General features: G+C 52.4%; 1 long non-coding RNA gene across 2 annotated transcripts; it reads left to right on the forward strand.

Annotated features, from left to right (window-relative positions):
* The first annotated feature begins 16,578 nt into the window (after positions 1–16,578).
* Positions 16,579–21,193, forward strand: LOC138916097 (uncharacterized). 2 transcript variants are annotated; one of them, XR_011422795.1, is made up of 2 exons: positions 16,579–17,381; positions 20,062–21,193. It is a non-coding gene; the product is annotated as an uncharacterized lncRNA (long non-coding RNA). The 2 variants fall into 2 exon arrangements; XR_011422794.1 differs by having other exon boundaries at positions 16,632–19,273.
* The last annotated feature ends 1,206 nt before the right edge of the window (positions 21,194–22,399 follow it).

Here is a 22,399-nt window from a genome sequence, read left to right on the forward strand (position 1 = left end):
GTTTTTGTGCAAACGTGAGTCTTCAACTCCTTTGGGTAAATATCAAGGAGCATAACTGCTGCATCATATGGTAAGAGTATGTTTAGTTTTATAAGAAACCACCAAACTGTCTTCCATGGTGGCTATAATAGCTTGCATTCCCACGAGCAATGAGTGAGCGTTCCTGTTGCCCCACGTCCTTGCCAGCATTTGGTGTTGGTGGTGTTCTAGATTTTGGCCATTCTAACAGGTGTGTAGTGGTATCTCATTGTTCCTTTAATTTGCATTTCCCTGATGACATATGAGGTGAAGCATTTTTTCATATGTTTATTTTCAATCTGTTTATGTTCTCTTCCCGTGGAGTCAGGACATGTCCTTCTCTCGGCACATCAATGTGTAACAATGCACAGAGCGCTGTTAACCAAGAAGGCTCACCCACACTTCAGTGTGCAGCGTGTTTATTGAAGTTTCATTACACAGACGTGATCGAATGATCTTGGTCTCCAGCACTGCTCTCCAGTGAAGAACCAAGGCTCCTTCTAGGACTGGGCCCAGAAAAGTGCAAAATGAGCCTGGAGAATCTTTTCAGAAAATAAGGCAGTGCTCAAAAAAATGTCAGAAAAGGAGGAAGTGTTCAAAGACCCCACAATGACGTGGTATGTCAAGGGGACCCAGGAGCTAACTGAAAGAGCTCCCAGCGGCCAAAGCAGGGACAATCTGAGCACTGAAATCAATAATGTATTGGATGATAGCCCAAAGTATAAAATAAATATCCATGAGTCTATACTGACATAAATAAAAGATTGAATAAATAAACAAATGGTGGAGAATGGACAAATCCCCCTGCGGAAGAGCTCCAGAGAACGCATGTCGATCCTGCGCCCTCCAGGAGGCGGACCGTAACTCCCCTTCGCTTACGTGTGGGCTGTGCACAGTGACTTCCTCCTACAGAGGACACCATGAAAGGGATGAGAAAGGTGACTTTACATGGAGAAACCTGAGAAACCATCCCAGCCAGGGGACCAAGGCCGTCAGCACCAGCGATGAGTCTTGTTGGCAGCACGGCCCCGTGGTGTGACGTGCTGAGAAGGGCACTTCACCTCCGTGGTCCCCCTCCCTCAAACCCATCACCTCAGTTGAATCGTGAGAAGAATCTCAGACAAATCCAAACTGAGGGGTGCTCCCTAAACCACCTGACCCGTACTCCTCAGAACGGGCAATGTCATCAAAAACAGGGGAAGACTGAGAAACCGCCACAGCTGGGAGGAGCCTAAGGAGACACGAGGACTAAAGGCGGTGAGGCTTCCTGGATGGGATCCTGGAGCAGAAAAGGACCTTAGGGAGAAACCATGGCAATCTGAATAAAGTACAGACTTTAGTTACCCATGTGTCAACTTTGGTTCATCAATTTTGACAAATGTGCCATACTAACGTTAGGTGTTAGGTTGTTGGGTATATGGGAATTCTGCTATCGGCACATTTTGGGGGTAAATCTAAACCCACTCTAAAATAACAGGTTTATATAAAAAAATAGATGGCATGAGAACAACTCAGGCATCGAGGCATTTGCCTGCGGTGCAGCCCCTTGCCCAGCACGTGCATCTCTCTCTGTCCCCAGCAGAAAGAACTGGAAGGCCACCACCCAATCCTACTTTGCCACTTGTCGGCCAAGTCGCTTCTCCTCTCCAAGCCCACAATTCCTCATTTTAAAATCCTGGCTAAGAATAGCCAAGTCACTAGATGTTTGTGAGGGCTTGACGAGCTTCAGAGTCCTGCGTGGGAGGCACAGAGGACCACCTGCAGTTACCTGGCGTGCTTCTCCGTCACGGCATGTAGTTCCATCCACGGGGAGTTGGCCTCAGAAGGTGCAGGCAGGGCCCAGAAATCTGCCTGTTTAACCAGCATCCCTGAGGTCCCGTGTGGGCCAAGGCCGTCCTTTGGAGGGATGCCCTGCCTACAGGGGAGCCCGTTAGGATTTTGTTATTCTTTTGCCCCTAGTGGTTTTAGGCCTGACCGTGGTCCTTAGGCATTGCTTCTCTCTGTGGGTCTTGCATTAAAGTGGATCTAACCCATCTCCAGGCCTTGTGAAGGGAGCGGCTGGCCAGGGCCAGGTCACAAGACAGCTGTGTGCTTTTGAGCACACAGCCCTGGAAGGGCTGTCACCATGGTGGGAGGTGGGGATGGGGGGAGCTCTGCCCTGTAAAGGCTCCACTGTGGAGTCAAAGACCAAGAGGCGACACTGAACAGAAAGCAGCAGGATACACAGACACACCAAAATGTTACCCGGTCGTCTCCAGGCTGGTGAATTACAGTGCTTTTCTAGAAATACATTTGCATTTATTCTTTTCTGCATTTTCCAAAATTTTCGCAATGAGGATATGTTTCTTTTAAAATAAGACCCCATAACGTGTTTTTTGCTTTCCTTTTTTATATATTAAACTGGAGTAAAGAAAAAGCCTTTTTTACTGCTCACACCTCTGGGAAAGAATTTCACCTGGGAAACTGAGGACTGAACGGGCAGCTCAAATCTCTGCAACGTTTTAGTTGCATGTCTCTGTCTGTCTGTCTGTCTCACTCCCACACACACCCTACACCTCTCCCAGCAACCGTGGTGGTTAAACACAGGAGCTTCAGGTGGCCGCCCTGCTAAAACCTTTCTCAAAGGAGACGGGGGCCTGTTTTCAATACTTTTCGTGCAATGTGAAGGCCTTTCTTTCACCAGCCTGTGAGCATAAACAAATTCAGCTGCATCTTCCCATTGAGCATAAACCCGTACGCAGAGCGGCACCATCGCCCCCCTGCCCACCCTGAGACCGCGTCCCTGTGTCTCCCGGCCCACAGGACAGTTCCCTCAGCAGGTGCACTGTGGACTCCAAGGGCACCCACGGGGAGTGCCACCAGCTCTGAGGACCCCATCAGAAGGAAAGTCCCCTAGTCAACCAGTATATGTGCATCCCACGGAGCTTCCCGCCTCTTCCCGCCTGGTGCCAAGCCTCAGCTGCCTGGGCCCGTTCTCTGCATCTCTAACACCAATGGTTCCCACACTCTGATCACCATCTCCCCAACGGCACTCTGAGACTGTGCCCCCCAAGACACCACCAAGGCAGGAAAACAGCTCTTGGAGCCCCCTTCCCACGTCTGGTTCCCGGACAATATTTCCAATGGCTTTGATGACCGTCCTCTCCCGTTCCTGGGGTTCAAAGGCCTAATGAACTTGAACCTCTGAGAAGGTGACACATTTGAGGCCAGGATTACTTCCCAGAGCTACAGAAACCCCAGAGGAAACGGTAAGCCAGCCATGAAGTTATCGTGTCCTCAGAGAGCACCGCTGGGCAGGGGCGGGGAGGGGAGGCCTTGGGGCCCAGACAGAAGGAAGAGCCGATGGTTCGGGTGGGGGAAGACCGCAGAGAAACGGGAGACAACGTTGTTCCTGGGCCATTTCACTCCTTTTTTTTTCTTCTTTTCCCCAAAGCCCCCTGGTACATAGTTGTATATTCTAGTTGTAGCTCCTTCTAGTTGTGGCATGTGGGATGCCACCTCAGCATGGCCTGATGAGCGGTGCCATGTGTGCACCCAGGATCCGAAGCAGTGAAACCCTGGGCCGCCGAATTGCAGCACGCAAATTTAATCACTCGGCCACGGGGCCGGCCCCTTGGCTCCTTTTTAAAAAGTGTGCAAACTTAGGCTGAAAGAGCATTCCGCGGGGCTGAGCTGCAGCCCGGGGAACGGGCGCCCATCCCCACCGGGCCGGCCTGCCCCTGTTCCTGCGCGTGGACCCGAACGTGGGAGCGCCAAGCGAGGCCTTCCCCATCGCCACCCGAAAAGACCGTGTGCAAGGAGCGATTGTCTGTCACCGAGATGGAGTATACGATGTGATCCACGGCAAACACCGGAATGGCCAATTCCAAACATTTATTACAATTCTGGAGAGACTTGAAAGCTGCCCCCGCTCTTGATTTTAATAAATGCAGTCCTGAAGCAGCCGCTTATCAAAGTGACACAAATTGTGTGGTAAATAGATTATGGCACAGCTGAAATACTGGAAAATGAGATCAGAAATGCTCCTTCTCTCCCATTTAAAACTCCTCGCAATCCTTCAGCCCGGATCGCAGCAGCGAGGCGCCCACGGGAAGCGTGGAGGCCCGGGAAGCAGCGCCCGCGAGGTCGCTTTTAATCAGCGTCCCCCCTCAGACCCCCCGGCAGCAGGGCAGGGGCAGCCCAGGCACCTCCGCCCGCCTCCTGCTCTGCTCCAGGAATCAGCCCAGCCCGCCTGGTCACCGGGGTGGGGGTGCCCGGGAGGGAGAACGAAGAAACTGCGGCCCCGAGGGTGGAAGGAGACGCTGGCTAGGTGGTTGCGGGCATTGGCCCCCCATCTTTTTTTTTTTTTGAGGAAGATTAGCCCTGAGCCAACATCTGCTGCCAATTCTCCTCTTTTTGCTGAGGAAGACTGGCCCTGAGCTAACATCTGTGCCCATCTTCCTCTACTTTATATGTGGGACGCCTGCCACAGCATGACGTGCCAAGCGATGCCATGTCCACACCTGGGATCCGAACCGGTGAACCCTGGGCCGCCAAAGCGGAATGTGCGAACTCAACCCGTGCACCACCAGGCCAGCCCCCGCCCCCACCCCCACCCCACATCTTTTGTGTCCATCTACTAGTGAATTCTTACTTCCTCGAGAGGCTGGAGCTCTTGGCTTTTGCCTCTCAATGCTGAGTCTCTTCTCCACCACTCTCCCTCGCTTCCCTCCCATAGACTGAGCACCTACTGTGCGCAGGCGTTGTTCTAAGAGCACACACAGAGGGATACCTACTGCACGCAGGCGTTGTGCTAAGGGCACACACAGAGGGACAAGGCAGATGCCCTCAACGGCCGCCAGTCCAGAGTGGGAGGCCAACATGCACATGCGAAACCAGATGGTAGTGCAACCCACGCCAAGCTGGGCCTGCCGGACCACAGGAGACCCTGACAGCTGTCCCCTGCTCGGCTGCAGTTGACCCAGCCTCTCAGGACTGACATTCCCTGGCCAGGTGGCCTGCGTGATTGGGCCAGGACCCTGGCCTTCCCGGGATTCCAGGCACCCATGTCCAGGAGGCTCACTCTCCCTCCAAGGACAGAATGACCAGAGGAAGCCCCGTGCACCTGAAAGGGCAAAGAAATGGGGGGACACCTTAAACCCCTGACCCAACTCATGGTTAGAGAGCCCCCAGGGGGCCCCAGGACTCCCTCGGTCCAAATGATCCCCTCCTAAGAGTGTCGAGATTAGAACCAGTCCTGTGGCTGTCACTTAGCACATTGTCAAATGTAAATGTATTACCTTTGGGGAGACATGGAGGCCCCCCTTTGCCCAAGGACGGTGTTGGACGGCTGCCCCGGAGAGACCTCTTGCGCACTTCGCAGGGCCCGTTGAACCAGAACCACAGGAGCAGCATGGCATTCCAGAACCTCATTGGTAACTAATTGCCGGTGTGACTAGATACACGCTGTATATCAATGCCAATTAATATTCAAATAAAAGCAGGGTGCTGCTATGTACGTGCAGCTCAATCTCCCTATAAGAAGCCTCAATTTTGAGGCAGCCTCCTGCCTGCCCCAGCCTTGGGGGAGGTCGCCCACTTTGCAGCAGCTGCCACCGAGGCAGAGCAGGGGCAAGCGATGGGGCCACTTGGAATGTATTAGCTAGTGACGCTGTGCAACCAGACAGTAACTCGGCCTCCTCTGGGCCGTGCGGCAGCTCCTCCTGGTCTGGGGTAGGCAAGGGGTGACCGCTCAGCCTCCTGTTGACATCCTCATCCACCCGCAGCCAGCCTGGGGACACAAGGAGGCCCACGCGCTGGTTCACTGGCGGAGAACAGAGCGTGCAGCTTCCACAAGAACGTGCCCAGAGTCTGAGGCCTCTGACGAGTAATTCCTGTTCTGTTTTTTTAATAGGCATTCAGTTAAGAAGTTAAATAGTTTACATATTTAAACCCAAGTTAATAGATATTAAATTTTATTATTTATTAAATATTAATAATTCATTAGGATTTTTAAATTAAACATCAAATCGCTCACAAATTAAATTTAAATAATTAAGTCTATTATTAGCAGAGAGGGATTGTCAGGATGGGGGTGGGAGGCAACGGGTTCCAGCAACTATTTTTTTAGGCCAAAGGGCACCGGGTCTGACTGCCTCCGTTTTACAGATGAGAGAGGAAGACTGGGAATCAAAGGAATTGACCTTGGACGCACAGCTGGTACATCTCTGAGCTGGGATTCAGACCTGACTCTGTTTGTTTCCTAGATTCCACTCACTTTTGGAATGCACACAACATGTTTACCCCCCAGACATGAGAACAGAATGATTTGTCAGGCTGGAGGAGAGAGAGGATGCAAGCATGTTCATTTTATTGCAGGAAAGGAGGTGTGGAAATGGGAAGGTGCTTTGAGAGGGCAAACCCAGGTTGGGGTTTCTTCCCGGGGGAGGAATGGGAGGGCGCTGAACAGCCGAGGAGGGCGTGAAGTGGAGGCGGGGGGAGTGGACCTGCTGCAACCTCTCTAGCAGCCTGGGACGCGCCAGGGAGCCCACTCCTCTCCAAGCCTATAGTGGGTGCCACGGTGCCCCCAAGAGATAGGTCCACACGCTAACCCCTGGAACTGTGGGTGTGACCTTATTTGGAAAAAAGGTCTTTGTAGACATAATTAAGTTAAGGATCTCAGATGACATCATCTTGGATTATCTGGGTGCGTCCTAAATCCAATGACAAGTGTCCTGACAAGAAACAGAAGAGAAATAGAGAGAAGGCATGAAGCCACGTAAAGACAGAGGCCAAGACTGGAGGGATGCAGCCACGAGCCCGGGGACGCCCATGGCCCCCAGATGCTGGGAGAGGCAAGGACCAGACTCTCCCCTGGAGCCTCTGGAGAGGGTGTGGCCCTGCTGACCCCTGATTTCAGACTTCCGGCCTCCAGAGCCGTGAGAGAAGACATTCCTTGTCGTAAGCCATGCAGTTTACGGTCACTTGTTACAGTCACCACAGGAAACGACTACAATGCCAAAGGAACTCGCCTGTCCCCTCTTTGTGACAATGTCGTGGACGGATACTCGGGCAGGGCCTGCCCTGACCCCTAGTTATGCCAGGCCCTGCCTGTCCCCGCCTCTGCGCTAGGAGTCCACACCTGTGCCATGAAGGAGGGCAGCAGGGGTACAGTGGACGGGGCTCCTCTTTCCATCACTTGAAGGCCCAGTGACGGCGGGGATGGACGCAGATAAGCTCTGACGTTTCAAAGAGTCTAAATATGAAATCCGATCCTGCAAGGACTTAGGTGGTCATGGTTAATCTAATTATAAGACGATTCTCGGCTTTACAACCAGTTTCTTCTAAATAGAAAGCCCCTTTGTCTATTTCAAGTGCTAATTGATTTGTACCTAGTGCTCCCACGCAGCTTTCACATCTCTGGGAGTGACCCCCCCCCACCCCCACCCCGCTGTACTTCTCCCCTGGGGTCCCCTGGGTCTGCCCTCCCAAAGCAGCTTCCCACTTGCTCACATTTTTCCTTCCAATAAAATTAACATATTTGCATCCTCTCTCTCCTCTAGCCTGACGAATCATTCCGTTCTCATATTAGGGGGAGTAAACGTGTTGTGTGTATTCCGAATGATGGATTGGATCTAGGAAATAAACAGATGCGAGTTTGAATCCCAGCTCGACCCACCCCAGTTCAAGCCACATCTGCCCTCTGCCCGGCTCCTCCTCCCAATGTCCTGGTCCCAGCCACAGCCCCAGTCTGTCTCTGCTCCATCCTACCCCGGGGATGCCACTCGCCTGCTCAGAACCCTCGATTTCCCCACTGCCTACCAGACAAAGCACAAACTCAGCCACCCGAAATGTAAGGCCGTCCAAATGTGGCCCAAGCAATACTTCTGGTCTTTTCTCCAGGTACCCCGATGTGGACACTGAGCTCCAGGCACAGCGAAAGCAGTGACATCCTCCAACAGTCGTCCAGCTGCCCCCTCGCAGAGCGCCCTCCCGCCCTGTCCGCTAACGGATGCAGCCCCGCCGTCCTGCAAGTTTCGTCTCCAGCGTGACTTCTTCCTCGAAGCCCCTCCAGTCTCTCCCAGAAGGACGTGGGCTCCATCTCCTCAGACTCCCCCCCAACCCCAGTGGAGTTTGCTTCTGTGGATCCCACTGCACTCAGCGTGCACCGCCTCCACTAGGCCCGTTGGGGCAGAGGCGGCCCAGTGTGGCAGAAAGACCACAGACTTTAGGTCAGAAGACCCAATGCCAACCCGGTCCGGCATTTACCCGCTGCTGCGAGGGCTCCCGTCAGTTACATGCCTCCCTCGGCCTTGGCCGCAGCCTAGCCTGAGTGCCAGCCTGAACCGGAGGCGATCCACTCCTATGCGGCCGCAGAATCCAACCTCCAAATAAAACCTGAAGTGACGGGGACAGACGTGTTCTCCCGGCGTGCCCCACCCAGCTGCACCCACCCCCCACAGAGAGAAGGAGCTCAGCCTGCACCTGTCAGCCTCCCCGCCTCCGCCCCATCTCCCGGGATCTCGGAACTGGAAAGAGGAGGAGAGAGATTCTGGACCAGAGAGATGGGAGGAAAAGAATGGAGTCTTGTTCATGCGCCGGTTCCCCAGCTTCTGTTTGTTGTGGAGGATCCAGGTTACTGGTGAGGTGAAAGGAAAGTACAAAAGAAGCTGGGGTGGAAAAGAGACAGAAAGACAGAGAGACAAGGAGAGAGAGAGATGGAGACACAGAGAGGGAGAGAGAGACAGAGAGAGAATGAGAGAGAGAGAGAGAAGGAGAGAGAAAAGGAAAAACAGAGAGAGAGGGGGGAAAGAGATGGAAAGAATGAGAGAGAGACGGGGAGAGACAGGGAGAGAGAGAGAACTGACTGCTGCTTGGACAGGTGTTGGAGAGACTGGCGTATTGGCCAAGCTTCTCCAGAGAAAGATTGATTTGTAGGAACTGGCCTAGGCGATTGTGGGGCTGATAAGTCTCAGATCTGTGGGGCAGCCTGCCAGGCCTCAGGCAGGAGATGCTGCTGCAGTCTTGAGAATTTCTTCTTGTTAAGGCCTTCAACTGATTGGACAAGGCCCACCCACGTTGTCATGGGAGGTCTCTTTTAAAGTCATCTGATTGCACACGTTAGCCACATCTACAAAATACCTTCACATCAGCACGAGATTAACATTTGATTTAATCACTGGGTACCACAGCCTGGCCAAGTTGACACAGAAGACTAACTATTGCATTGGTGACTAGAGAACCGGGGAAGAGAGGAGGAGGTTCTGAGAAGCATTTGTTAGGGATTGGGAAGTGGATCCCCTGAAATCCCCCGGGGCTGTCAGATCCAGCCTCTTTGAGTGCCTGGATCCTGGGCCCTGTGGGACCCTGGCTCCTATTCAGGGACCTGCCCTACTTGGAAGAGGGCTGGAGTCAGTGGTCCAGCTCCGTCACCCCCTCTTGGCACCTCAGCCCTCCTGACTCACTGCACCCCCTCACCTCAAGGCTGGTCTTGCAGGTGGCCCAGCTCACGCCTGGACAAAGCAGGAGAGCCGGAGGGAAAAGCCTCCTCTCCTGCACCTGCCTCTGCCACTTCACAAACCTCAGTCTGCAGAGGCTGTTTCGTTCAGGAGGACTGAGTGGGGCATGCAGGCTGCAGCTCAGTGCCCCACAGACCACAGGTCAGGGTGCCAAGGACAGCTCCACCCTCCTCATGCCCTGTACTGCCCCGGGGCTGCAGATCAAGCTGTGAGTAGAGGCAAGGGGTTCCCTTCTTCCCTTGGCTCAGTGGGGACCCGCTGTGCCGTCACTACTGCCTCAAGGAGACATTCACAAGCTCAGAGACGACCCACAGCCTCTACCCCACACCCCTCACCCCCAAATGAAAGTCCAGAGAGCACCATAGTCTGGATTTCCCAACACCCTCTTGCCACTTCCCCCCAAGGAAAGAACCTTCAGGCAGCGTCAGGACTTGACTTGCTCAGACGCAGCATCTCTGATCCCTCCCCTTCCCTCGCCCACTCCGCTCCTCTCCTTGCTATCTCATCACCTCTGCATGGGCACCCCAGGGTTCCTTTCCCAGTCCAGGGCTGTGTTTGAGACCAGGCTGGGCAGAGCTGGGGAGGACTCTGGCATTATGACAGAGATGCTTAGGAGGCTCATCACCATGGCAACCTGCTGACTGAGCAGGGCGGCAGAGCGGGCCAGGGCTGGGGATCTGCATCCGCGGATCTGTGGGAGTGTGCTGCTGACGATGATTACTTGGGAACTCCTCCTTGGAGGCCCCGGAGGAGGGGCTGCCTTGCCAGTCTGGCTCAGCTTGGGTCTGGTCCTACCCCAGGCAGGATGTGAATTGCATGGCCTCTCAAGATTGGGATCAAGCCGCAGGAGCAAACTCAGATTCTAAGACGACTTGAGTCCCCCAAGAGGGAAAGGGGTTGCCTGCCAGGCTCTGGAACTGCCCCAGCCCCCAAGGAGGCCAGAGGGAAGAGAGAGGCCAGGACAGGCTGCCCTGTCCCACGTCCCGGAAGACGGTCTCCACCCTGACATTTCCTTGCCTGCCTTCCTGCTTAGAGGGAAGGACAAACAGGCTAACAGTTTCCCCCTCCTGCCCACAACACCTCCTTACCTGGGCACTGCCATTCGCCTGTCAGACGTGGCCAGCCTGATGGCCACCCGCGTGGCAGGGGCCTGCTCTGCGAGGCCAGGCAGGTGTCAACAGCGCCCCCGTACTTCTACACCCCCAGCCCTCTCGCCTTTGCTCTCTTGGCCCCGATTCCCGTTGGCCCCCCGTCAGGAGCGTGGGTTCCTGTTGTGTTAAGGCCTCCGGCTTGTGCTAATTTCCCAGGCAGCCCTGGGACACTCACGCAGTGTCCTCCCACACAGACCTCTGGGCACACGTCTGTCACAGAGGCCGCGGGGAGGAGCGCCACTCACACAGCCCTTCTAAGGCAATCTTGGCTCTGAAGCTCCCTGTTGGTGGCCCCAGGCTTTGTCAGAGGGCACCCCAGTGGGGGGCCCTCCCTGCCGCATTCTGCTCCCCACCTTTAACTTTGCACAGGCGTCACCTCCAGCAAACCTCCCACACTCATGAGCTGCATGTGGCTCCAGGAAGGGCAAGGCTTTGGGGTCAGACGGCTCGTGTTTGGAATCCCAGTCCTGTCCCTCCGTGGCTTTGCCTCTCGGGTCTCAGTTTCCTCATCTGCGAAGAGCAAGAGCGCCAGCGTGTAGCGGCCCCGGCCGCCCCCAGCAGCGTCCACACACGGCTGTGTTTCCGCACACGCCAAGCTGCCTCTGAATGACGCTTCGTCCCCTTCTCTCCCCCCGCGCAGGGGCTTTTTGTAGATCGGACTGTATTTTATTGTGTCTACTCCGAAATAGAGATTTGATAACTAGGTGGGAATGGTGGATGACAACCCAGCCTCCAGCCAGCTAACGGGAACGAGATAAACGTGACCCCACGGAGATGAAGGGACTTATAAGGTCAGAAGCAATTACAGGTGGTGAGGAGACAGAGTCCTGCTTGGTGGCCACTCAGGACTTAAGTCTTGGTTAAAAATATCTTGATTCCAGAGAAATGCCCTCCGCCCAAAGGCAACCTGCTCCGGGCCCAGCTCATAGCCCTCCAGGGGAGCTGGCATGTCCTCAGTCTCCCCTGGGGCTGCCCAAGCCCGGCTGAGCATCCCCTGGACCCGAGGAGGGAGGCTCCTGTTTCTCCATCCCGGTTCCTCAGAGGGAGCTGCCCCCCAGCACCGGGAGCGTCAGCCGGCCCATCCCTCTCGCCTGCAGAAATCCCCACCTCACACGGCCAGGCCTTGCCTCCTGACTCTCGTGCTGGTGGGTTGTGGTGGGACGTGGAGACACCGACCTCACAGGCTTGCCCAGCTCCCAGGCCCCCGCAGTCAGCCCCTGACTGGACACTGGCCAGCAAGGTGTGGGTGAGTCACCACCCACAGTGAGTTGAATGAGGCCCCCGAAAGATACATCCACTCAGAACCTGTGAACCTGACCTGATCTGCAAAAACGGTCTTTGCAGGTGTAATCGAGGTAAAAGATTTGAGTTGAGATCATTCTGGATCATCCAAGTGGGCCCTAAATCCAATGACAGGTGTCCTTAGCAGAGAAAAGCGGAGGGAGAGGTGAGGCTCTGAGTCACAGAGAGGAAGGCAATGTGAAGTCAGAGGGTGGCATTGGAGTGATGCAGCCACGAGCCCAGGGACGCCAGGGGCCACCAGGAGCTGGAAGAGCAACGAAGCTTCCTGCCCTCAAGCCTCCAGATGGAGCGCGTCCAACGCCCTGATTTCCGACTTCTGGCCTCCAGAACCAGGAGAGGACAGATTTCCATGCTTTCCAGCCACGCAGTGTGTGGTAGTTTGTCCGGCCGTCACAGGAAACAGATACCACCTCACGGGGCAACCGAGGAGGGTCACTCGCCACTTTCAGCGTCTCCCACGTGGAGGCAGATTGGCGCTGCCCATCCCACAGACCGTCTGCCAGAATCCGTCAGCGACTGAAAGCCATGTCCTCCAGCCGCAGGCCTGGCCCTGCCGACTCCCTTCTCCACCTCTCTGCCCTCCCGTCTCAGCCCGGCCCCTCCACGCTGAAGACATGGTTGTAGTGGTTCCTCTCTGCATGAGCCACTGCCACAACACAGCCACTGACAGATGAGTGGCATGGTTCTGCGCCCGGGAACCAGACCCAGGCCGCCAAAGTGGAAAGTGTGAAACTTTAACCACTAGGTCATCAGGGTTGGCTGTATTTTTATTTTTTAAAAAGCAATGCCACAAATATATACAGACACACATACATATATGTGTATATATATTATTCCACAGAATACAAAGGTCACTGGAGCAACTGGACATCCGCAGCCAGAAAAATGACCCTCTACATAAGTATTCCACTTTATACAAAAAGGAACTCAAAAGGAGTCATGACTTAGATGTAAAATGTAAAACTATAACATTTTTAGAAAAAAACAGAAGAAAACTTCAGTGATAAAGAGTTCTTAGACTTGATACCAAGAGCACAATCCGTAGCAGGAACTAGAAGGAACTTGGATGTCATCAAAATTAAAACCTTTCGTTCCATGAAAAACTCTAAGAGGATGGAAAGACCAGCCACAGACTGGGAGAAAATGTTTGCAAACTCCAGGTCAAACACAGGACTAGTAATTGGAATACACAAAGAACTCTCAAAAGTCACCTGTAAAGAACCCCGACAATCCAGTTAGAAAAGAGGCAAATGTTTCACTGAAGGGGGTCTGCCGATGGCAAATAAGCCCACGGAAAGATGCTCAACATCGCAAGCCGTCAAGGAAATGCCAAGTAAAGCCGTAATCCGCTATCCCCACACCCCTGTAAGAATGGCCAAGCCAGAATAGTCACAACACCCAGGGAAGGAAGGGTGCGGAGCAGCGAGCTCGCTCACGCGTGGCTGGTGGGAATGGGCACCGGTACAAATGCTCTGGGAAGCAGTTGGTCGTTTCTTTTAACAACTAAATATGCAGCTACCGTACATCCCGGCGATTGCACTCCTGGGTATTTGTCCCAGAGAAATGAAGACTTATGTTCACACACACACCTGTACACGATGGTTATTGCAGCATTATTCATAACAGCGAAGACCTGGAAACAACTCAGGTGTATTTCAATGAGGGAATGGTTAAACAAAATGTGGTACACCCATACCATGGGATACACTCAGCAGTAAAAAGGAACGCACGATTGATGCACACACAGCAACTCGCGTGAATCTGCAGGGAATTACACTGGGTGAAACAAGCTAATCCCAAATGGTTCCTGTTTTAAATTTCCCCAGGATTTGTTTTCATCAGGTATGATAAGACATACAGACACAGAAGTAATGTCATGAAGGAAGAAGTTTATCCTCATAGATTCCTGGAAATAGGAGGCATGGTGCACCCCCAGGGCCACAAGGTCAGGAGGCTCAGGGAGGGGGGCATGGGGGAGGGGGCATGGCAGGAGCCTTAGTGTGGTCTCAGGGGGAGTGCAAGGCAGGCCTGGTAAGCAGTCCTAGGATTGGCTAGTTTGAATCATTTTGGTGGCCTCTGGGCTTGGCGTGGCCCCTGGTCATCTGGTACATGGCTCCGGGGTAATTTACGGTGGGCAGCTAGCATCCCAGACTTCAGGAATCTGATAAAAGGAGGCTCCTGGGGTTATGGACTCAGGATTGGTTGGTTTGCATAGCAAAGGCAGCCCACTATCTAGGAATTAGCTAATCCTGGGAGAGGCAGTGCCCACTTGGTCCACAAATCCCCAAGAGGTCAAAGCATAAAATACAGGAAAATTTCAAAACGTGATGAATACTGTATGACTCCATTTATCTAACATTCGCGAAATGACAAAATTATAGAAATGGAGAAGAGAGTAGTGGTTGCTGTGTTAAGGAGAGGGTCGGGCTGGAGGGAAGTGGGAGTGGCTAGAAAAAGGTAACAGAAGGGGTCCTAGGGCTGTCGGAGCTGTTCTGTGTTGACTGTATCGAGGTCAACACCCTCCTTGTGACATTGTACTATAGTTTTGCAAGCTGTCACGGTTAGGGAAACCTGGCTACAGCATACACAGGATCTCTCTGTGTTATTTCTTACAACTGTGTATGAATCTACAATTATGTCAAAATTAAAAGTTTAATTGCAAAAATAGATATGGTAAAAGTGAACAGCCCCTCGCCCTATCTTCCAGACCCCACCTCCACCCCTAACCAAAGGCCACCTCTGCTAACATCTTTTGTGTGAGTCCTTCCATATTTTTCTATGTATTTACTGACACACACAGGCACAAATTTAGTGGAGTTTTTCATAAATGGGATTTATGGATTGTTCCATGACTTGCCTACGTAGTAAGAGCGAGTTGGCAGCAAAGAAGTGTCAGAAGCCTGGAGAAAAAACAGAAACCTCTTGACTTCAAAATGACAAGAAAAGGAATTGATGAGGACCACCCGTCCTTCCAACTGAAGGAAAACAGATTCCACAGCGAGACAGAGCCCACGGTCTGAGGCCTTCCCAGGATGCGTGACTCATGGAATGTTTTATTAATGAAATTCTGGCCTCGGAACTACAAACACCCCTTCGGGAGAGAGACGGCAGTTAAAGAAATGGATGGGGCTGTACAAGGCGCCTCCAGGAGCTCCTATCTTTAAAAGAGGAGCCCAGGCAGATGGATAAAGAAAATGTGGTATATACATACAGTGGAATATTATTTAGCCTTAAAAAAGAGGGAGATCCTGCCATTTGCAACAACATGGATGAATCTGGAGGACACTATGCTAAATGCAACAAGCCAGATGCAGAAAGACTAATCCTGCATGACACCACTTATGTGAGGAGTCGAAAATGTTCAAACTCACAGAGCGGAAAGCAGAACGGGGGTTTCCAGGGGCTTCGGGGAGAGAGAAACGGGGAGGCGTTAGTCAAAGGGAACGAAGACTCCCTTCTGCAAGATGAGTAAGTGCTGGAGACAGACGGTGCAGCATAGTGCCCGTAGTTAACAATACTGACGGCGCACCCGAACGTTCGCTAAGAGGGCAGATCTCAAGTTCAGTCTTATAATAATAATAATAATAATTTGGACGTGATGGATATATTCATAGCATAGACTGCGGTGACGGTTTCATGGGTGAATACTTATCTCCAAGCTCACTGAGTTGCATACATTAAATATGTACAGCTTTTTGTATGCCAAACATACCTCAATAAAGTGTGTTAAAAAAAAAAAATAATAACCCAAAGAGCTGGAGGGAAGAGAAGAAGGTGTGAATTTGATGCCCTGCACCAGAGAGCCGGGAACAAACTGGAACCTTCAAAATACAAACACACCACACACAAATACACAACACACACACACACCCTTTAAGGCAAACTTCAGATCAAGGTGACGAAGGACCCCCAAGGTCCCCCCTCAAGAAGAGAGAGGAGACAGAAGAGCTCAATCCTCACCTCGTCTCTGCCTGTCCCAGGAAAGTGAACGCTCTTCAAATTGGAAAGCTTAAAATAAAGCATGAGACCAGGCACACGCAGGAGCTGGGGAACTGTCTGTTGAATTAAATGCAAAGAAGGGATTGCAACCAGATGTGAGTGAAGAGAGAAAAATAGCCACCTGAGCTGCTGTAAGTGAGTTCTTCCCCCGGATCCTGATGAATTGCATCCCAGGGTGTTTCAGCAGCCAGCAGCCATCATCTCAGAGCCTCTGGTAATTTCAAGAAATTATGGAGGGCAAAGGAGGCGTTGAAAAACTGGCCATGAACCACTCCTGACCTGAGTTTCAAAAGGAAAGGAATAAAAGAAAATTCTAGAAATAACAGGCCAGTAAAGGCGATGTAAATCTTGAGAAAAGGATAAGACTGTTAAAGAGCTGGTTGGTGAACGCACCAGGGGAGGCAACACAAAACTGGAAACTCTCTAAGACTAAACACAGCACACGCATCTTATTTCCATTTTCAATGAGTTATCAGATTGATGGGTTCAAAGCTTGTCTCAGGCAATACACTGATTCGCATAAACATTTGTAAATTAGATGGTCAGACAAGGACTAGATGACAGAACAATAGGGACATTCATAGCTTGTTGGCCACTGCACACTGTGAGTCACCCTGCAAGGAGAGCTGTAGTCGGGGGTCACAGGGCTCTGCTGTGTCCTGGTGCCAGTCAGCACTTCTACAGCGCTTTAGAATGAAGCAGGGATGTGCTTATCAAATTTACAAATGGCATAAACCTGGGACGGATGCTTAAAATAAATGATGATGGAGTCAAGATTCAAAATTAATTAAACAAGATGCCATGCTGTGCCAAAACCAGTGGGTCAAACATTGCCAGCAATCATTCACGTTTCTTATCGCATCATTACGAGCCGAGGAAGCCTGATGTGACAGAGGGATGATCCTGTGGGAAGCTGCCGATGATGTATAGAGATGGCTAACTTAAGGGACCCAGTGGGGACTCTGACGGGAAGAGAAGCCAATCCCGCCTGGACTGCATCGATAGGGCTGTGGAGCCAGATTGCAGCGGGAACTCAGCATTCAGTTCTGGACGCCCCAGTTCAAGGACACCAGCAAACATGAGCGCATTCAGGGGAGAGGGCCCAAAAGATCTGGAAACAGGAGGGATGGTGAAGAGATGATGTCAGCTGAACCTGGAGCAGAGATGGCCGAGCGGGGACCTCATCACAGGCTGCAAGTATTTCAGGGGCTGCAGAGAGAAACCAAATGGTCACTGAAAACTCAGAGTGACTGTGGCTGGCCCTGCCTCCCAGGGAGATCTACTGTCGGTAGGTCTGTCCCATCCCATCAATGGGAAAATAAATCTCGCTTGCCCCCTACCCTCGCCGAGGGACGCCGAAGAAAAAGACAGGCTTCAGTGGGCACTGCCGGTGCCCTGTCCTGCTGAAGCAGAGGTTCGTAGTCGTAAGAGTGGGGAAGGGGCCCCGGTGGTAGGGCAAAGCGTGGAGACAACGGAGGTTGGGGGGAGCATCAGCCTGAGAAGCGTTGATAGGACTTGTGTTGGGTCACAAGCAAAGGGGGACACAGGTGCCTGAGCCACCAGGTGGGGGGCTGTTGAGAGTGGGAGGGGATCCCTGTGGGCAGGGAGGCCCCAGCAGGATTGGGAGTGGGCTCTGTAAAGTGGAATTTGGGTTGACTGCCGGCTGGTGCTGCGATGCGACCCTCCCCCCACCACCAGCCCTAGCATTCCCCACAGTCGCTCGCGCACACCAACGCCCGTGGATAACGTTTGCAGGAAATGACCGTGTTTCTGGGTCATGGGGACGGCATGGAGACAATGTGGGGAACACTGAAATGATCTGCATCCATTCAGCAAAGGCAGGACCAACAGGGAGAGAGAAGCTCCTCCATCCTCCCCACCCCCTTGTCCCTGGGGAAGTTCTGGAAGGAGGTGGGGTCCCACCACATGCTGAAGGAGTTTGAGGCAAGTTTTTCAATGCTCGGTGGACAGAGGTTTACTCAACATTTTTGGTGCTTTTCCCTACAAAGAATCAGGGAGCAGAGGGAGGCCAAAGTGGGGAGAGCCTTCTGACCCCAGGCAGAGGGATCCGAGGATGGGACAGGCAACCCATGCGTGGCCATTAATCCCTGTGTGGTTTCGGTAGAATAAGATGGTCACCTGATGCAGATGCTGGAGGGGACTCTCGATGATAAAGGATGGAAGACCAGTTTAATTGGCTGAAGTAAAAAAAGAAGGGGGATGTTTTGGCTCACATAACTGAAAAGTCCGGAATGTTCCACATGGCTGGACCCTAATGTGCAAACCACGTCTTCAGGAATTGCTCTCTTTCGACTCTGCTCTCCTCTGTGCCAGCTTTATTTCCAGGTAGACCCAACGTAAGTAGGAGCAGAAACAACATCTCCAGGCTTCCATCCTACCAGCCCGTGAGAGAGGGCTTGCTCTTTGTTCCAGCGGAGGCCCCAGGACTGACTCCCATTGGAATATCACCCACCTGGGAATAAATCGGAGGATGGAGCTCACTGATTGGCCAGGCCTGGGTCAGGTGGCCAGCTCGGAGCAGGTGTGAGGGTGAAGGCGGATGCCAGCCCCCTGGACCGGAAGACACACGACAAGTTTCCATGAAAGAGTCTACGGCTGTATACCTCCCAGAGTCTGGCCTCTTTGCAAGGACCCAAAGGAGAGCTGAATACACAGCAAAAACTGGGCAAATCATGGTTTAGTTGACTTTAGAAATACCTTAGCAGATTTTGGGTAGTCCCTTCCTAATTACATTCTTATCAGACTTGATATTCAAATTGATTAGCGTCCCCGGTGCATAATTAAACACTGCCCCTCCCCCCTTTAAAACATAATTTTACAAAGATGAGGCCAGCATTTTCTTGCTTTGGGCTAAATGCCGTTTTGAAATTCCTGGCACACAGAACAGCACAAAGTACTCTTCAGAAAGGTCGTAAGCTTTCAGACGGGCCGGAGCCACACAAAGGTTTCAGACTGTACGGCAGCCGGCATTTTTCAGAGGGAGGCAAGGAAGGAGATTGTGGTTATGCCACTGCTGCTTGACCGAGTCGGAAATGATTCTGGCCCTGATTCTGGAGGCAAAGTTACGGGAGACACAGAAGTTCCATGTGTGTCCATGTTAGACGCTAAGATCTCACCTCTGCCAGAACTGTCCTTGGGGTCGTAGTTATTAAGACAAGCCAGCACTCTCAGGACGGGTGTGAAGGTCTCTGGTTCCAAGATCCTGCAGACACAGGCACACCAGGCCAGAGCGGAGCCGGGCTGTTGGCTGGTAACAGTCGGGGGGTGGCCCCCCGGGGATCCACGGTAAGGGCTTGACGTGGAGCAAAAGGTGAAGCCATTCGGGCAAAGCACTTCACCAGGCCTGTTCCGACGCATGTGCCATTTGGGGAACTGTACTCTGGTCCCATCAGCCCGTCAGAGGAAACATTTCATTCCTTAATCCATCACCAAGACATGCCCCTTGAAGGCCTGCTGATTCTCAGGGTTTCCCTGAAACCCTCTCCTGGCTCCAGACCCCGCCCTTTCTCCTCTGGACTCTTAGATCAGCATCCTAACGCTCCCCTCTGCTCCCCTGCCCCCATGGCTTGTCACCAAGCTTTCTAAAAGTCACCTGTGGCCATCCCTCTTCTTCTGAAAACCCTTCCAGAGCTCCACCCCACCTTCTTCTTTTAATCAAGATGAATGCACATAACATAAAATGAACATAAAGTGTGTAATTCAGTGGCATTAAGTACACAATTTTGTGCCACCATTACCACTAGTTCCAGAACATTTTCATCACCCCAAATGGAAACCCTCTGCCCGTTAGCAGTTACTTCCCATTCCTCCCTCCCTGCCAGCCCCAGGCAATCACCAATCTGCTTTCTGTTTCCATGGATTTGCCGATTCTGGACATTTCCTACAAATGGAATCATGCTGTACGGCTTTTTGCGTCTGGCTTCTTTCACTGAGCAGAATGTTTCGGAGACGCATCCACGTTGTAGCGTGTGTCAGGATTCATTCCTTTCTAAGGCTGAGTAATATTGCGTTGTGTGTGTATACCACAGTTTGTTTATCCGTGCATCCATTGATGGCTCCATCTCATCTTACAGGACAATCCAAGCTGGCCTTGACTTGTCTTCTGATGTGCCTTGACCCCAACTTGAAGCTACCATATTTTGAAATGGCCTATGTTTGCTGTTTCATTCCCCTCTGCCTTTATTCCTGCTGTCGCCTCAGCCCACCTGCATCCAGCCAAGCCCACTTACGTTTTAGGATCCACTGCAGTGACCCAACCCTCCTGGTCTGATCAGGGGTCCCTGCCCTGTGTTTCCAGGGCGTCGGTGCACAGCTCTTACCAGAATAAACTGAAATCATCATTCGGGGTCTGTGGCCCCGGCCTCACCTCCACATGAGGAGGAGGCTGCAGGTCTGCCCTCAGCGGGTATCCACTGCCCGGTGCACAGTGGATGCTGAACCGATCTGAAAATCCATCTCATCATGGAGAGAGGTCCGGCTTGAAACAAGACTCATTAGTCTACTGACACGGAATGAAGTTCAAGCTGTCTTGTTCCAGAGCCTCTGAATTCTGCAGCAGAGGATGACACAACAGGAGGAACCAGGAATAGAACCTTTTGTTATGGCCACGTGAACTTGAGCTCTAACTTCTTTCAGAATGCAGCGCTTGGCCACTGAGGTGGCCTCACTGCAAGGTTTCCATCATCGTGTCCGCATGGTTCTTGGGACACTGCCTCAGTCAGCTGGGTCAGGGACATCTCTTTGCAAGAGTCAGGACGTGTAATGACAGGGCAATAAGAGCATGTCATCAGCATATACAGGCGCATCATTATATAATAAAGATTTTGGCTGGGCTTCCTTCCCACGAGGCCACCTCTAAATCCTTGGAATTTCCTGAGTGATAGGAGAGCCCTTGTTACTCACGGGGGTCCTGGTAGTCTACGCTGGCGAGCTGGGCCACGGTGAGGGCTGGCATGCCAGAAAGAGCAGCCGTGTGTTTACAGGGAGACTGCGCTCACAGGTGCCTGCATCGTGAGACTCCAGCAGAAACTCTAGACGTCCGAAGCTTGGGTGAGCTTCCTGGCTGGCAGTCACACTGACGTGCCATGCCTCCTGAGGACAGAGAAGCTTTGCATTTGGGACCCTCCCAGACCTCATCCTATGTGTCTTCCCTTATGGCTGGTCCTGATTTCTATCCTTCATAATAAAATCGTGATCATAAGTGTACCACTTTCCCGAGTTCTGCACGTTGTTCTAATGAATTATTGAACCTGAGGGGGATAAATCTCAAATTTGTAGCAGGTTGGTCAGAAGCCTGGGTGGCATGGGGACCCCTGAGGCCTGCAGCTGGTGACTGAAGTGAGGGCAGTCTTGTAAGGCTGAGCCCTCGACCTGTGAAGTCAGGCTGAGCGCAGGTAGTCTATGTCAGAACTGCATGTCAGACATCAACGCAGACAGCCTTGTGGTCACACTATTCACATACAGTTGCACAGAAGCAGAGGGAGATGCTCTTGCTTTATGCCTGTTAGCTCCTGCAGGAAATCTCCTTTTTCTCAAAGCAAAGTCCTGGTCAAATTGCTGAGGAGCAAATTGAGATAATGATGAACAGTGAAGCCTGCGAACTTGTGCAAGTCATTAGGAGAAATTATTCACAAACATTTACCTTCTGGGGGCCATAATGCAGAACCCTAGGGCAAGCCAATGTCACCGTCACACCCCACAGTGATCTACCCTCAGGCAGCTTATCAATCAAGGGGGACTGAGTGAGCAAATGCTGCTGTCCTGGCCCTTTCTCGAGTGGTGAGGGGAGGGTGTTAAAGAGAATGGGTGGCCGGTTCCGCTGGAAAGACAGCAGTGCATGCATGAAGCTGATAGAAAATACCTAGGTGCCAATCTTGCAGGTTACAGTAGTAGCTGGAGAATGGAAGGCTGTCCCAGTGAAGTCATCAGAGAAGGTGTTGGAGGCAAGGTGGGGCTGGATGAATGATGGATGAATGGAATGAACGAGGAGGTCAGACAGAAGGAGGGGCTGCAGATGGTGCCTGGATGCGGGGATCTGCTTGAGTAAGGCACACTGGGAGGGTGCAGACACCTGCTTGCTTGAGGTCTGGCAGCACCAGGAATCAGGGTTCTTACACTGGCTCTCAGAACAGTCCTGGGATCACGGGTTATTCCCGTTTAACAGATGAGGAAACTGAGGCCCAGGGATGTTAGAGCGAGAAAGGCTCTAGGCTGTGCATTAACCCCCTGACCTCCTGATGGAATCTGGCCACTCAAGAAGACAAGTTCCTCTCCCACCACGATAGAGGGCCGTCCCGTCGGTCTAGAGGCCTTGAACATCAGAACCATTTCTAGAGCAGAAGGCATGACTTCCCGCAGCGGCACCTCCTGGGGTGAGAAGTTCACTCGTTCAAGGCCCTGAAATCTCTTCCA

Source organism: Equus caballus, chromosome 11, assembly GCF_041296265.1.
Source record: "Equus caballus isolate H_3958 breed thoroughbred chromosome 11, TB-T2T, whole genome shotgun sequence".
NCBI classification, from domain to species: domain Eukaryota; kingdom Metazoa; phylum Chordata; class Mammalia; order Perissodactyla; family Equidae; genus Equus; species Equus caballus.